General features: G+C 48.0%; 1 long non-coding RNA gene across 1 annotated transcript in view; it reads left to right on the forward strand.

The window, feature by feature from the left end:
- The window catches only part of LOC132362569 (uncharacterized), a 70,302-nt gene extending 56,952 nt beyond the window's left edge, over positions 1–13,350 (forward strand). Inside the window, exon 2 of the long non-coding RNA XR_009502401.1 lies at positions 13,251–13,350. This is a non-coding gene — a long non-coding RNA (uncharacterized LOC132362569). The remainder of the gene's footprint in view (positions 1–13,250) is intronic.
- The last annotated feature ends 158 nt before the right edge of the window (positions 13,351–13,508 follow it).

Below are 13,508 nucleotides of genomic sequence, written 5' to 3' on the forward strand. Positions count from 1 at the left end.
CTGTCATTTTCTATGGAAAACTACGATGTTTGGCTTTAATCGGAACAGCATGTAATTCATAGAGTAATTGGGGGGAAGAGTTGATGTATTTAAGAGTGTTGTCTTCCTATCTGGAACATGGTGTCCCTTCATTTTTTTGGACTTCTTTTATGTCCTTAGATAAAATCTTATAATTTCTTCACGTAGCTTTCACATATCCTTTGTTGGTCTTTAAAATTGGATGTCTTCTCAGGTACCTTGCAGTCTTAATGCTATTGTAAATGGACTCTTTTTTTTTTTTAATATTACATTTTTTCGTGAAAATAATTTCTTCATTCCAGTGGGGTCACAGATTAGATTTTTAACCCAGTTTTATCACAACATTGCCTTGGGACACTTTAAACTGTCGGAGGAGCAGTTCTTCAATCTGCCCCAAGTGTACTCCCAGGGAATCACCCTCCGACCGACATTCAGTAGCTGCTGAATATCTCCAGTGTGGTAGGCGATGGACCACAGAGAACAGACCCCATCCCTGCCACCATGGGGCTTACACTCTAGGGAGGGAACAAGACATTAAATAATCCCACAGGTATTATTGACATTCTGCTTTCCTATGAAAAGAAGATATGTATTGCTATGAAAACATATGAAAAGGGGACAGTCTGCACAGTCTGGAAGGGTGCTGAAAGACGAATAGCTGTTAATAGGCAAAACAATTGTAGGAAAAGCAGGTGCATAGGCCCAATGGCAGGAGAGAACATGCCTCATTTGAGAAACTAGAAGAGGAAACTGGTGTGGCAAAGAACAATGAGATGTTGGGAACAGATGAAGAGCAGGCAGGAGCAAGATGGGGGGCTCACAGCCCCACTTAGGGATTTTGGTTTTTGTCCTGTGAGCAGTGGGAAGCCATTGAAGGATTTTAAGCAAAGGGATGACATGATCACATTTGCATTTTTAAGAGCCCCCTTTGGCTTCCATGTAGAGAATGGTTTGAGGCACAAGTTCACATGGTGATGATGGAAAGACATGAACGTACTTGAGAAATTTGGAAGTAAAATCACAGGACTTGTAGATGGATTGGATATGGGGATTGAAGAAACGGGGAGTGGGGATGACTCCTGAGATTCTGACTGGAACTAGATGCCTAGTGGTGGTGTTTGTGGAGGTTGGAAACAAAGTAAAGGAGTATATTTGCTCAGGAGGAAGAAAATCATGTTGGGCTCTGAATGTGTTGGGTTAGATTGAGGTGTTTATGAGACATTCAAGTAGAGATGTCAGGTAAGCAGTTGTATATACACCTGGAGCTTGGAGGAGAGGTTGGGCTGGAGATTTAAATGTGGAAGGCACTGGCATATTGGTAGTAACTAGAACTGTGGGAGTGAATGAGATCACATTAGGTAGAAATGTGGAGGGAAAAGAGAAGGTGGCAGTGTAGGGCTGAGCTTTAAGGAAAACTGACTTGGACCTGTAGATGATGAACCTGCAAAGAAGTCAGAGATGGAAAACCAGGAGAATGGGATGTCCTGAAAGTAGGAGAATTTGTATTAAGGGAGTGATCAGTAGCATCAAATATTGCTGGGAGGTCAGAACTCAAAAATGTGCATTGGACTTAGCCACACTATTGTCACTGAGGGGTGGACTTCCGTCCAGTTCCTATTCTGTGAAGGACACCAACAGAGGGAAAGACAGGATTGCTAGGACCAGAATACAGGATTGGAGGAAGGCAGGCATTTGTGTAGGCGTGGAAGAGACAAGCTCAGAGTGCAAAGAACCAGCTGGGCACCATGAAGGCTCAAAGCCTCTGCTAAACTGGAGAGAACCATGCAAAAAAACAAGTTCCAGAAGGATCAGACACCAAGTAAGGGAGTCAGGTTATTGTCACTCAGCTTTGAGCCTGGGCAGAGAAGACACTGCTCCTCAAGCAGACTGTGTCCCCTGGGGTGGCTGTTGGAGGGTCCAGCACGTAGATTATCAAGCATGTGACTATCCTTGCTGGGGAGGCCCTTCTGAACAGCAGCAAGTATAGATCCGTCATGACCACCATTTCAGCCTTTCTGATAGTTTTCAGATTTTTCTAATATAAATTGTTCTATAAGAAACTCCCCATGCAACTCCAGTGTGGAATAGGTACTACGGAATTGCAGTTGAGGCAAGGACGGGCCATCCCCTACCTTTTTATAGAATCCCAGGGACCTGAGGAATGCATCTGAAAGCCTTAGGTCGTTCTGGATTTTCCAGTACATTTGGCCAAGGGAGATTTAGGCTGGATGGGTTTTGCCTCTGGGATACTGCCTTATAAGCAGAATTATCAGAGTGTAACTGCTGGTGTATTTTCTGAAGATCTGGGGGGTACTTTATTGCTGAGTAGTAGTCCGTTGTCTGGAGGTAACAGTTTATTCATTCACCTGTTGAAGGACATTTGGGTTGTTTTCACTTTTTGGTGATTATAAATTTATGTACAGGTTTTTGAACGTAAGTTTTCATTTCTCTAAGGAGTGAAATTTCTGGCTTAAATGATTAAGTGTATATTTAACTTTAAGAAACTGCTACTGTTTTTCAGAGTGGCTGTACCATTATGCATCCCCATCAGCAATGAATGAGGGTTCCAGTTGCTCTGTATCCTTGCCAGCACATATTGTCACTGATTTTAATTTTAGCCATTCTGATAGGTGTGGAGTGGTATCTCCTTGTAGGTTTTTTTTCCTTAATTAAACAAGGATTGTATTTATTTTAAAATTACATATCATACTCAAGCTGCCCTCAAATGTAATTTAATTTTCCATTACCTACATTTTTTTTTTTTTTTTTTTTTTTGGCTGTGTTGGGTCTTCGTTTCTATGCAAGGGCTTTCTCTAGTTGTGGCAAGCGGGGGCCACTCTTCATCACGGTGCCGTGGGCCTCTCACTATCGCGGCCTCTCTTGTTGCGGAGCACAGGCTCCAGACGCGCAGGCTCAGTAGTTGTGGCTCACGGGCCTAGTTGCTCCGCGGCATGTGGGATCTTCCCAGACCAGGGCTCAAACCCGTGTCCCCTGCATTGGCAGGCAGATTCTCAACCACTGCGCCACCAGGGAAGCCCCATTATCTACATTTTAATCCTTGTAGTTTTAATTTGCATTTTTAAAATGGCTAACGATGTTGTCGTGTACGTATTTGCCCTTCTTATACTATCCTATTTGGTGAAGAGTCTGTTCGAGTCTTTTACCCACTTATAAGTTGAGTTGTTTTCTTATTGTGGAGTTTTGAGAGTCTTTATATGTTCTAGATAAAGGCCTGTGTTGGATATTATTTGCATATATTGTCTCCCCGTCTGTAGCTTGTCTTTTCATCTCCTTAACAGATTCTTCTATGGAGCAAAAGTTTTAAATTTTGATTAAGTCCAAATTATCATGCTTTTGTTGTTAGGTCTCAGAACTCTCTGCCTAATTCCAGGTCATGAAGATTCTCTTCCATGTCTTCTTCTGAAAGCTTTACAGTTTTGTGTTTTACATTTAGATCTATGATCCATTTTGGGTAACTTTTTACATAAAATGTGAGGCATAAAATGGTTGAGGTTTTTGGGTTTTTGTGTGCCAATTTTTTCAACATTTGTTTGAAAAGACTATCATTTCTCCATAGAATTGCTTTTGCATGTTTGTCAAACGTCACTTGGCCATGTTTATTACCGTCCTCTCTATTCCGCTCCTTTGATCTGTCAGTTCCTTCACCAATACCATAACCGTCTTGACTATTGTAGCTTATATTAACCTTAAAATAAGGTAGTATGAGTCCTCCAACTTTATTCTTTTTCAAAATTATTTGTTATTCTAGTTCTCTTGCCTTTCCATAAATTTCAGAATCAGCTTATCTACAAAAAATACTGTTGGGGTTATGATTAGAAGGGCTGGTGGGTATCTAAATGGCATGACTTGCTCCCTCTTATGTGCCATAACCTCTAAAGAAGAAAGGCAGCCTGCTCCTTCATTTGCTGTGTTGTGATTATTCCAGCTTATGATTGATTATACTGGTATCTTTTGAAGTTTGGCGGTAATGAGGTATGTCTACATCGAATTGGGCAGGAACAGCCATGAAAGGATGACCAGTATGTTGAGGGGCTTGTGGGCCAGGTCATGCTCTAGGGCAGGTCAGCCACCATCATTCACAACCTTGGTCTCCATCTGTCTCCCTCCTGAGCAGGTAGAGCAAGACTTGCCAGTCATTAGAGGAATCTCCCTGCCTCGGGCTATTTACACCTCTGCCACAGGGTCATAGAACTGTCCTGTACTGTGCATGATCTGATTTTTTCTCTAGATTTTCCTTAATTTCTTCTGCCTGGCATAACAGCCTCACTCGTATTTATTTCTCAAACAGACAGACACATTAGAAGTATATTCATGATATGTCATGAGATAATGAACTGCTTTCTCCTTTCTGCTGTAGTAACACTACCCATGACATCAGGGCTTCCCATGCTCATCTGTTTGACCTTCCCCAGCTCACACCCATGGTTCCTGTGGTCTGAGGCAATGGCACAGGCAGACTTGGAGAGGAAGAGTGGGTGCTGAGGGAGCGCTGCACACGTCCTCACCCTGTGTCCTCCCGTCATTGTTCTTCAGTCCCCTCCCCAGTCTCTTGGCTGACTTAAGGATAAAAGAAAAACTGCTTTCTATTCTCCAAACTAACACCGGCTGTTCTGTCTCTTCGCCTCAGGGTATATGAGATTACTTGCTGAGTCTTCTGCCGTCACCCTAGCCAACCATTTGAGTTTCCCTTTTGGTCACTTACTTTCTTCTCTCATCAGCGGAAGCAGCAGCTCTTGGTTATCTCCTCAGATTTACCAAAAAAACCCACAAAACCTAAAATTATCTAAGTTTTTCGTTGTGTAAGCTCATCTGGATAGAGCACCCCACCCCCAAGCTGCTGGGCCCTCGTGTCAGCCTGTGGCATTTCTGTGGATGTGCCGGCCCTGCCCGCTCCTGGGCCTGGGCTGCTCCCTGTGGCTGTGTGGTCAAGACCAAGCTCTGTGCGTGCTGCTGGGCCAGCAAACACGGTTGTAGAGGCTGCACTGGAATGCCTGGCACCTCTTAGGTCTTTAGCTCTATGAACATTAACAGTGGAATGTCTATCAAATTATGAAAGATAACGTTTGAAATGTACTATATGATCTCACCCCATGGTGAAACTTGGCTGTTTGTAAATTGAGATTTTTTTTTTTGTCCCATCTTAATAATGATATTCACCTTTGTCCTCATCCCATTTTCCCATGTCATCTAAGGCAGTAGCTTCCAAAACTGTCTTTCCTTCCTATGGAGGAGGACACAGGGGCTCTAAGAAGTCAAGTGACTTAACCCGAAGTCACCCAGCTATGGCAGAATAGAGCCAGGACCTCTCAGCTCAGGTCTGCAGGCCCTGGTCTTGACCTCTTCTGTCAGTACAGGGTAAAAAAGCAAGCCTTTATTTTTTGTGTTATGTAAGTGGGGTGAGTGAGTTCCAGTCTCCCGCTTGTAGAAACAGCATGGCCTTTACTGGAAAGTACCAAGCACTGCTGGATCTCCAGCCACGCACAACCAAACTGGCAACTTCCAGCATTGCACTGAGTTCCGCGTGACGAAGAGGCGGCACTCGTGTGCTGTCACACGCCCTGTTCAAGCTCCTCAGCAACCTTCTTGGCTTCTGCGGCATCTCCATTTGGGAGGTGGGAGGATGGTCCTTTCACTTTAATGTTTTGTGACAGTGGACAGAAAACGCTATCAGCTCCTTTACCCCATTTCTGCACATTTCCTAGACTAAAAAACACATTGGAGGGAACTGTTTCTCGAAAGACACTCTTTTATCCCCAGAGAATTTAGTCCTTTTCCTGAGATTCAATGAACAAGGCCACCCGTCCTGCTGGAATTTTCGAGGTTTTGAGTTGTGAACTGATCACATTTGACTGGCTTTAATTTTAAGGTGTAAGGAGAAACACCCTACTTCTTCAGTTTTAAGTCTTTTTAATGTGTACATCCCTTGTTGACTGTTCTCTTTCATATTATGTTCTTCTACTGGCCTTAGTGTCTGCATTGTCTTAATGCTAGCCATAGACTCATCACGTCCAAGCAAATGCTCACGTGTGTATGTGTGAGGGTTTCTTTACTCCCTTACCTAAGGAAATGGGATGTTTCCAAATATTTCACCCTATTCTCTTGAGGGGCCTCAACAGCTAAAGTTGTTTGTATTCCGCCTTCCTAGCCCCCAGTACACACACACACAGCCCCTTGCTTCTCCCCTGGGTTGTCTCCTTTCCCATTTCTGAGCAGCTGTGCTTCATGTGGACTGCCAGTTCCTCTGCTTCTGTCATCCTGTGATGAGTTGGCGCCACACATATGAATACCAATCCGAATATGGATTGGTTGGAGGAGCCCCTCCCCGCACAGACTCAGAATAAGAAAACAGATTTCTGGTGATTTTTTTTCTGTAGGATGTCATCACATTGTGGTTCCCATTAAGTCTTCCCTCCTTCACTCCATGCCAGGCCCTGGGCCAAGCACTTTACATTCTTATGTTTTTGTCACAAAACATAGGCTCTTAGGCACTAGTTCCGCCCACCGCTTCACAAGTGTGAAGGCTGGGGCATGGGGAAGCTGTGACCGTCACTTGGGCAGTGCCCCTCCAGAGCCCATGTACATAGCTCTTGTCCTTAGAGAGCAATTCAAGCGGTGGGGTGCCCAAGGAAAGTCTGAAGTAGATTTCTTGAGGGGGACGGTCCAGCTACACCCCACCCCCAGGAGGTGCCTTGTTCTGGGCCAACACACCCACCGGGTGGTTGCCAGGAGGGACCCTGAAATTCACTCCGTCTCCCAGTTGACTGCTGGACCAGGTCCATTCTGCCCTCTCTTTCGGACACACTGTGGAGTAGGGTGAGGACTGGATCTTGCTCTCCCACAAAGACAGTGGATTTTAAGGGAGAACCAGGCAACAGAGGCGAGGCCTTTCACCTGTCCACACACATCCACATTTCAGGTCACTTGCAGCCAGGCTGCTGATTTGAAGTGAGCCTAATCTTTTTTTTTTAACATCTTTATTGGAGTATAATTGCTTTACAATGGTGTGTTAGTTTCTGCAGTATAACAAAGTGAAATCAGCTATACCTATACTTATATGCCCATATCCCCTTCCTCTTGCATCTCCCTCCCTATCCCACCCCTCTAGGTGGTCACACGGAGCTGATCTCCCTGTGCTATGTGGCTGCTTCCCACTAGCTATCTATTTTACGTTTGGTAGTGTACGTAAGTCAGTGCATCTCTCTCACTTCGTCCCAGCTTACCCTTCCCCCTCCCCGTGTCCTCAAGTCCACTCTCTACGTCTGCATCTTTATTCCTGTCCTGCCCCTAGGTTCTTCAGAACCATTTTTTTTTTCTTTTAGATTCCATATATATGTGTTAGCATACGGTGTTTGTTTTTCTCTTTCTGACTTACTAGTGAGCCTGATCTTGATGTGCAGAGAGCACTGGGCCAGGAGGCAAGAGGGCTGGGTGATAGGTCAGGACATACCTTTAATTCACTATGCGACCTCAGTTACCACCTCCCCTCTTTGGGCTCAGCATTCTTTTCTTACCAAAAAATGACGGGCCACATGATCTCCAAGGCAGTTTCATTTGCAGTTCTAGCATCTAGGATGTTCTCAATTGTCCCAGCATCTACAACCAACTCTGTCCCAGTGGCCCCAGCAGGTCTAGCCCAAGGATAGGGCCACAGGAGGTGGTGGCAGTCCAGTCATACTTACCAGACGGGTATGACATGTCCAAACGCACTTAACTGTTTTTGTTGTTTATGAAACAATTTTACTATCAGGTCTACTGTTCATAAAACTGATAGGGTTGGAGAGGGCTAAGGTACAAGCTGGCCTGAGACTGAGCCTGGGAAGGGAGAGGCTTGGGCCCACTCTCCTCTGGATGCTCTGGGTGCGATATGCCAGGGTTCCCTAGACCCTCAACAACCCCTGAAAAGGCTGGGCTTTGGCCAAGATGGCCGCTTGGTTTTGTCCAGCAGCTGCCTCCTCAGAGGATGGCGGTAGCTGTACTTCTGGAGATCTCGGAACAGTGACCCACACAGAGGTCAGCAAACTCTCACCCTTTCCAGACCAATCCACAACAACACTTGGCATTGTGTCTGGACAGTGACGGTGGGCTGAATGATTGCTCAGTCGGGTGGCAAGCAGTAGATACATGGATGGGTGAATGAATTGGCTGGCCAGCTCCCTGACTGTTCTGCCTCACAGTGGGTATCTTGGGACACGGAAGCAGGGAGAGGGACAGAGACTTGGGAGACATGGCTGAAGCTGCAGGAGGAGGTGGTAGTGAGGGCAGTGAGGCCCAGGTGGCCTGGGGAAGGTCCCGAACTGAGCAGGCCTTAGGCAGCTGCTGTCGCAGAGCCTGGGCCAAGGCTGTGCCAGTGCTGCCAGCCCCGTATCCCTCCCTCTACCTGTGGAGGAACAGGAAAGTGGAAGATATTCCTCACCTCTCCTGCTCTTAACCTCTAGACTCGTGAAAACTATACGCCCTTGATTGCCTCTACTATTCCCGGCCAACCGTCACCCCCTCACTGTCCCCCCTCTGTATATTTACCTGGTGCTCATGGCCTTCAGAGCAGGTGGCACAGTGGCACTGCCTTTAGGGCACCTTTTCTCACCAGTGCAACCCCCTTGTGCTTGAGTAATAAATGATCCCACTGCACGTGCACACCCAAGGAAAGCTGAAGTGCATCCTCAGCGAGCTGTGTGTTCTCCTCTCTGCCCCTGCATGGAAGGGGCAGGAACCATCCTATGGCTGTCCTGAGATTTTACTTATTCTTAAGATGTGGAAAGATTTTTCCCTTTCTTCTACCTCTGGTCCGAGCAGTAGGAGGGCTGTTCGGCATCCTCTGATACCTCCTGGAAGGCTGGCCTTCTTCTGTTGGTTTGGATGCTGGTTTAGAAGGTGGGGTGACTACAGGCCTCCTGCCTCTGGCAAAGCTGTCATCTCCACTGGGGGCACTTCCGGGGAGGTGCTCTGGCTGTGGTAGTCTTAGTAGAGAAGCAGCTTGGGTGCCCATCACTGGTCTTGGTCACAAGAGGCCAAGGTATAGCTTCCTTAATTAGCTCCCGGAGCAAGAAGGCCCCAGACGTCAGAACTCTCTGGGAAGCCCGTCTTTTTGTTTGCTTCTCCTTACTAGCTCTCTGGGTTGGGACTGTGCACAGATGCAGAGACAAGTAAGAATGGCCTAATAAGGCTCAATTACCACTTCAAAGCCCTTGATTAATCATTTAAAATGTCTGAGCTGAGCAAGAAAAGGTTTCAGATTCCAGGATGGGGCTGACTGAGGAACTGGAGCCTTTAGCAGAGTAAGCCTCTGCTCACGTTCCTGCCCAGGTCCCTGTGTGGTCTGGAGCCCCACTTGCCCACTGCCTGCCCAGAACCAGTAGCTCATGTGAATGGCCCCCCTGAGGTTGTACAATATGGTTGTCCTAGAATTTGGGACTGCTGGTTGGTGTGGCTGGTGGCCCTGGAGAAGACCCCAGGGCTTGGTGGGCAGTTGGGCACAGGGGGATGCATGCCTCCAAGCATCTTGCATCTGTCTTCTCTGCTTCCAGCAGAGAGGCAAGAAGGCAGATGGGGAGCCTCTTCCAGAATCTGCTCAGCTCCCCACAGGTTCTGCACCCAAGACTTACCTGGGTCTTTATGACCTAGTCTGGGCATCTGAGTTACACCTATATGCTCATACACCCCTCCCTGCACATTCCCCCAACCCCCTTCACCACCACCACCACCTTTGCACTTGCATTCACATGGCAAAGCTCTGAGTACCTGGCCCTCTGCAGGCCCCACCCCTGGGCTGGGGCTGAGAACATTGAAGGTTGGTACCAAAGGACTGTGTGAGGCAAGAAAGACAAGCTGGTGAAGGAACCCCTGGACCTGATCTCCAACTCAACCAGTTTTCTGGAAATGGAGAGTCCCTTCAGTCCCTTGCCTGGGACCAGGGCACAGGCTCCCAGCACTGGTTTGAATAGGGTGGTCTTGGCTCCTGAGACACTAGATAGGAAATGGGATGGTTAGCCTTTTGGCTGATATGTGTGTGAGCCAATCTGTAAAGCCCTGCCTGCGTCAGGAGGAGCTGGAGCCCAGCCTGTCCCCAGGCTGGCCACAAGGGGGCACTTAATCCCTAAGTAGGCACTCAATGTGAGTAGCCTCTGCAGACACCAGACCCTCTGCTCCCCACTGGGCACTGACTGCTCCCAACTCCACCCATTGCACTTCTGATCCCTCTCGATTTTTTTCCTCCTTTAAAAGAAAAAAAAATTTTTTATTTTGGAGTAATTCTAGATTTACAGAAAAGTCAGGTAGTACCATTTCTGTATACTCTTGATCCAGCTTCCCTTAATGATTAACATCTTACATAACCATGGTCCTGCCCCCCCTTTTTATGCCCAGCTTGCCAGTATAGGCCAGTTGCCAGGAAGGCCCATGTGGCCTGGGTGTGGAAACACCTGTATTAGAATCATCTCTGCCCCAGCTCCTACTGGGTAACCAGTACCACCAGAAAAGCTGTGGTGTACACAGTCCCCTGGCTTCAAGTACCCAGGGAGGCTGTCATGGCCCAGGACTCAGGTAGCATGGGCTGCATCCTAATGGCTCAGCCAGGGCAGTATGGGAGCTCTCAGGCAGGTTCACCCACTGGGTGGCAGGGATGGGGACACGTGGCAGATTAGAAGGTGTGAGGAGCAGAAGCCCCAGGGCTGGGTGGTGTCCTGGGGCAGACTAGGCCTGCAGCTCAGTGCAGCGGGCACCCTCTAAAGGTGCAGTACCTCAGACTCTGCAGGTAAGCAGGGCATCTAGGCAGATACAGTTGTAAGATATGCAATTTCTGGGTCCCACCGCGGGTGCTGTGAGGAACCGTGAGGCCTTCCTCCTGGGCCAATCATCCCTGCTTTTGGTGATGGAAAGAAAAGCAAGGAAAACACAAGTCACTCCTACCTCCGCACCTACCCTCCCACACACGCACTCTTCCACTCCCATCTTCTCAACAGTCTGGAAGCATAGGTTCTGTCCTCAGCTAATGCAAGGAAAAAAGTCATAAGGGCTTTGGAAGACTCGGTGCTCCAGGAAATAAGTGACTCGGGTTTCTAAGGTATGTACAGCACTAACTACCCCTATCAAGGTTGATGCAGCCCTCTGGCTTGAAGTCCTCTGTTTTGTAGCCAGACTGATTATTTCTAACCTCTGTGTAAGCACTGTCTGGGAGTAATCAGCTCAGTCTCTACTGCCCCAGGTTGTGGAGTATGGCAGGTGAAATAAGCCCTGGCAAGGACAAACTTGACTAATGGAGAAAGGTGATAGAGGAAGCAAGACTGGGACATTTTTGTTTCCCTGACTAAGCTACCTGAGGTTCAGTGGTTTTGAGAGGAAGAAGGGCTGGGAGCAGGGGAAGCAGTGAGGAGACAGGTGTCCCACAGGGTTGTGAAGATCAAGTGGTGCCCTCAGCACAGGTCCAGGCACATCGTGAGCACCTCTGTAAACGCCAGTTTAAGAGAGCCTGCAGGACCTGGCACATAGCAACCCAGCCTCGGGCTGGGTCTCAGGCCTGGGTTAAACAGGCTGTTTCCAGAGCTGGCAGAGGAGGGGGACTTTATGTCCCAGGGGCAGCAGAGTGGCAAGGAGAATACAGCAAGAGATTATTCAAGGGGGTCCACAGCCAAATGTGTTCTCAGTTTCCCTGTCCAACACTACCCATGCAGGATCAGGGGAGGCTGGGAACTTGGGCAGGTGGCAGGTGACACCCTGCTGTGGTGACCCCAGAGTTTGGAGTGCCCAGGCCTTCAGTGGGTGGGGTGGGCTCTGGCTGGAGTGAGAGAGGACTGTCCTGGAGCCCATTCACTCCTGTGCTCCTCCTGGTCCCTGTGCTATCCCAGTTGGGGCCTGAATTCACATCCTGCCTCTGGCTGGTCCTGTGCTGAACAAGAGACTTGACCTCTCTTAAGTCTTGAGTTCCTTACCTGTGAAATGGGAATGATGGTAACATCTATCTCAAAGTTACTCTTAAGACTAAATCAGGTCATGTGCCTTACCAGACCTCAGAAAAATAAATGGGTTGTCGCCTCCTCTATGACTAGGCTTGCCTGGTGGTGGGTCCTGTCTCCCAGACCCTGAATTAACTTTGTCTGTGTTGAGAGGGGCCAAATGAAAACAGGCTGAGATTAGACCCGTGCCGTGAGAGAAGGGAAAGGGATGTCTCTGTGGAGGGCGGCTGATACAACAGAACCTGGACAAGCTCACACTAACCCAGCGTGTTCTAGCTACTATACCAGGCTCCAGAGAGAAGAGTTGCCGAGAGAGGAGGTATAAAAATAGATACACAAAAATAGAACTAAAAGATGATTGCCAAAGGACTGGTTTAATTTATAAGATTCATGTATTCATGAACTTTCAAAAAGTTTAAGATCCTTACTGCTTATTACTGAGTTTGATGATGGTTGTTTTGAGATTTTCTTAAAAGTGGCTGCAGATCCTCCGAGGCCAAGGTCAACCGTCAGACATTCTAATGGGAAGCGAGGCTGACGTGAGCCAGAGCTCACGAGTAAAGGGTGATTGGGGGTCCTTCTTGATCTGGGGATTTGTTTGGCACTCAGATCTCTTAATACAGCGCTTAGCCCTGACAGGGCTCAGATTTCCTACTCCATTCTGAGGAAACGCAAGAGTTCCAGGCTCCAGCCATAGCCTCCCACTTGCCTAGGTTTTCATCCTGCCTACCATTGCTTTGTGCAAAAGTTTAGAGGCTGGAGCACATTCTGCATTGGCCAGGTATGAAAACCAAGATTCTTGGTTAATCTTTTAAAGCCTAAAGCCCCTTTTTAGGAGATTTTAGTTACTCTCTTGCTCTTGGGAGATGGCTTAGCTGTATCTGAAGAAATGCCCCCCAGTTCCCCTGTAGGATTCGGGACAGAGTGCTGCCTGGTTATAAACCAAGTAGGGTTAGCCAACTCTGGCCAGAGAGCAATGGACATTTCTTACTTAACTGGCTGCCTTGGTGTGAGTCCATTGGGTAGGTTCCCTAGTGCTTGCCCTCCTGCAGGGATGAATGTCCTTAAGAGGAGGAGGGAAAGTAGTTGAGCCACCCTTCCTCCATTCATCACCCAAGACTGCATAAGTGGAAAGGCTGCACAAAGTCTGCTCAGTGGCTTTCAGCTGCTGTACGTAGCTCTCCCTTGGTCTGAGGTGTTGGCCCTGTAGAGCCTGGGGTTTGTGCCGGTTCATTCTCACCCTCTCTCCCCTTCCCCATCCAGTGTATGTGGTGGAAGACCAAAGAAGGGATGACCTGGGCCCATCTACCTGCCTCACAGCCTGCTGGACTGCCCTCTGTTGCTGCTGTCTCTGGGATATGCTCACCTGATCACCCCGGCTCTCCTGTCCTGCCAGCTCTGCCGCCACCGCCAACAAGTGTGCCTGCCCCCGTCTCTTCTGATTGCTGAAATCAATGACTAGCTCTGCACAGACACTTCTACCTTCAACGCAGTGGGATTCTAGATTAGCAGGGGCTGCTG

This window comes from Balaenoptera ricei, chromosome 3, assembly GCF_028023285.1.
Source record: "Balaenoptera ricei isolate mBalRic1 chromosome 3, mBalRic1.hap2, whole genome shotgun sequence".
Taxonomy (NCBI): domain Eukaryota; kingdom Metazoa; phylum Chordata; class Mammalia; order Artiodactyla; family Balaenopteridae; genus Balaenoptera; species Balaenoptera ricei.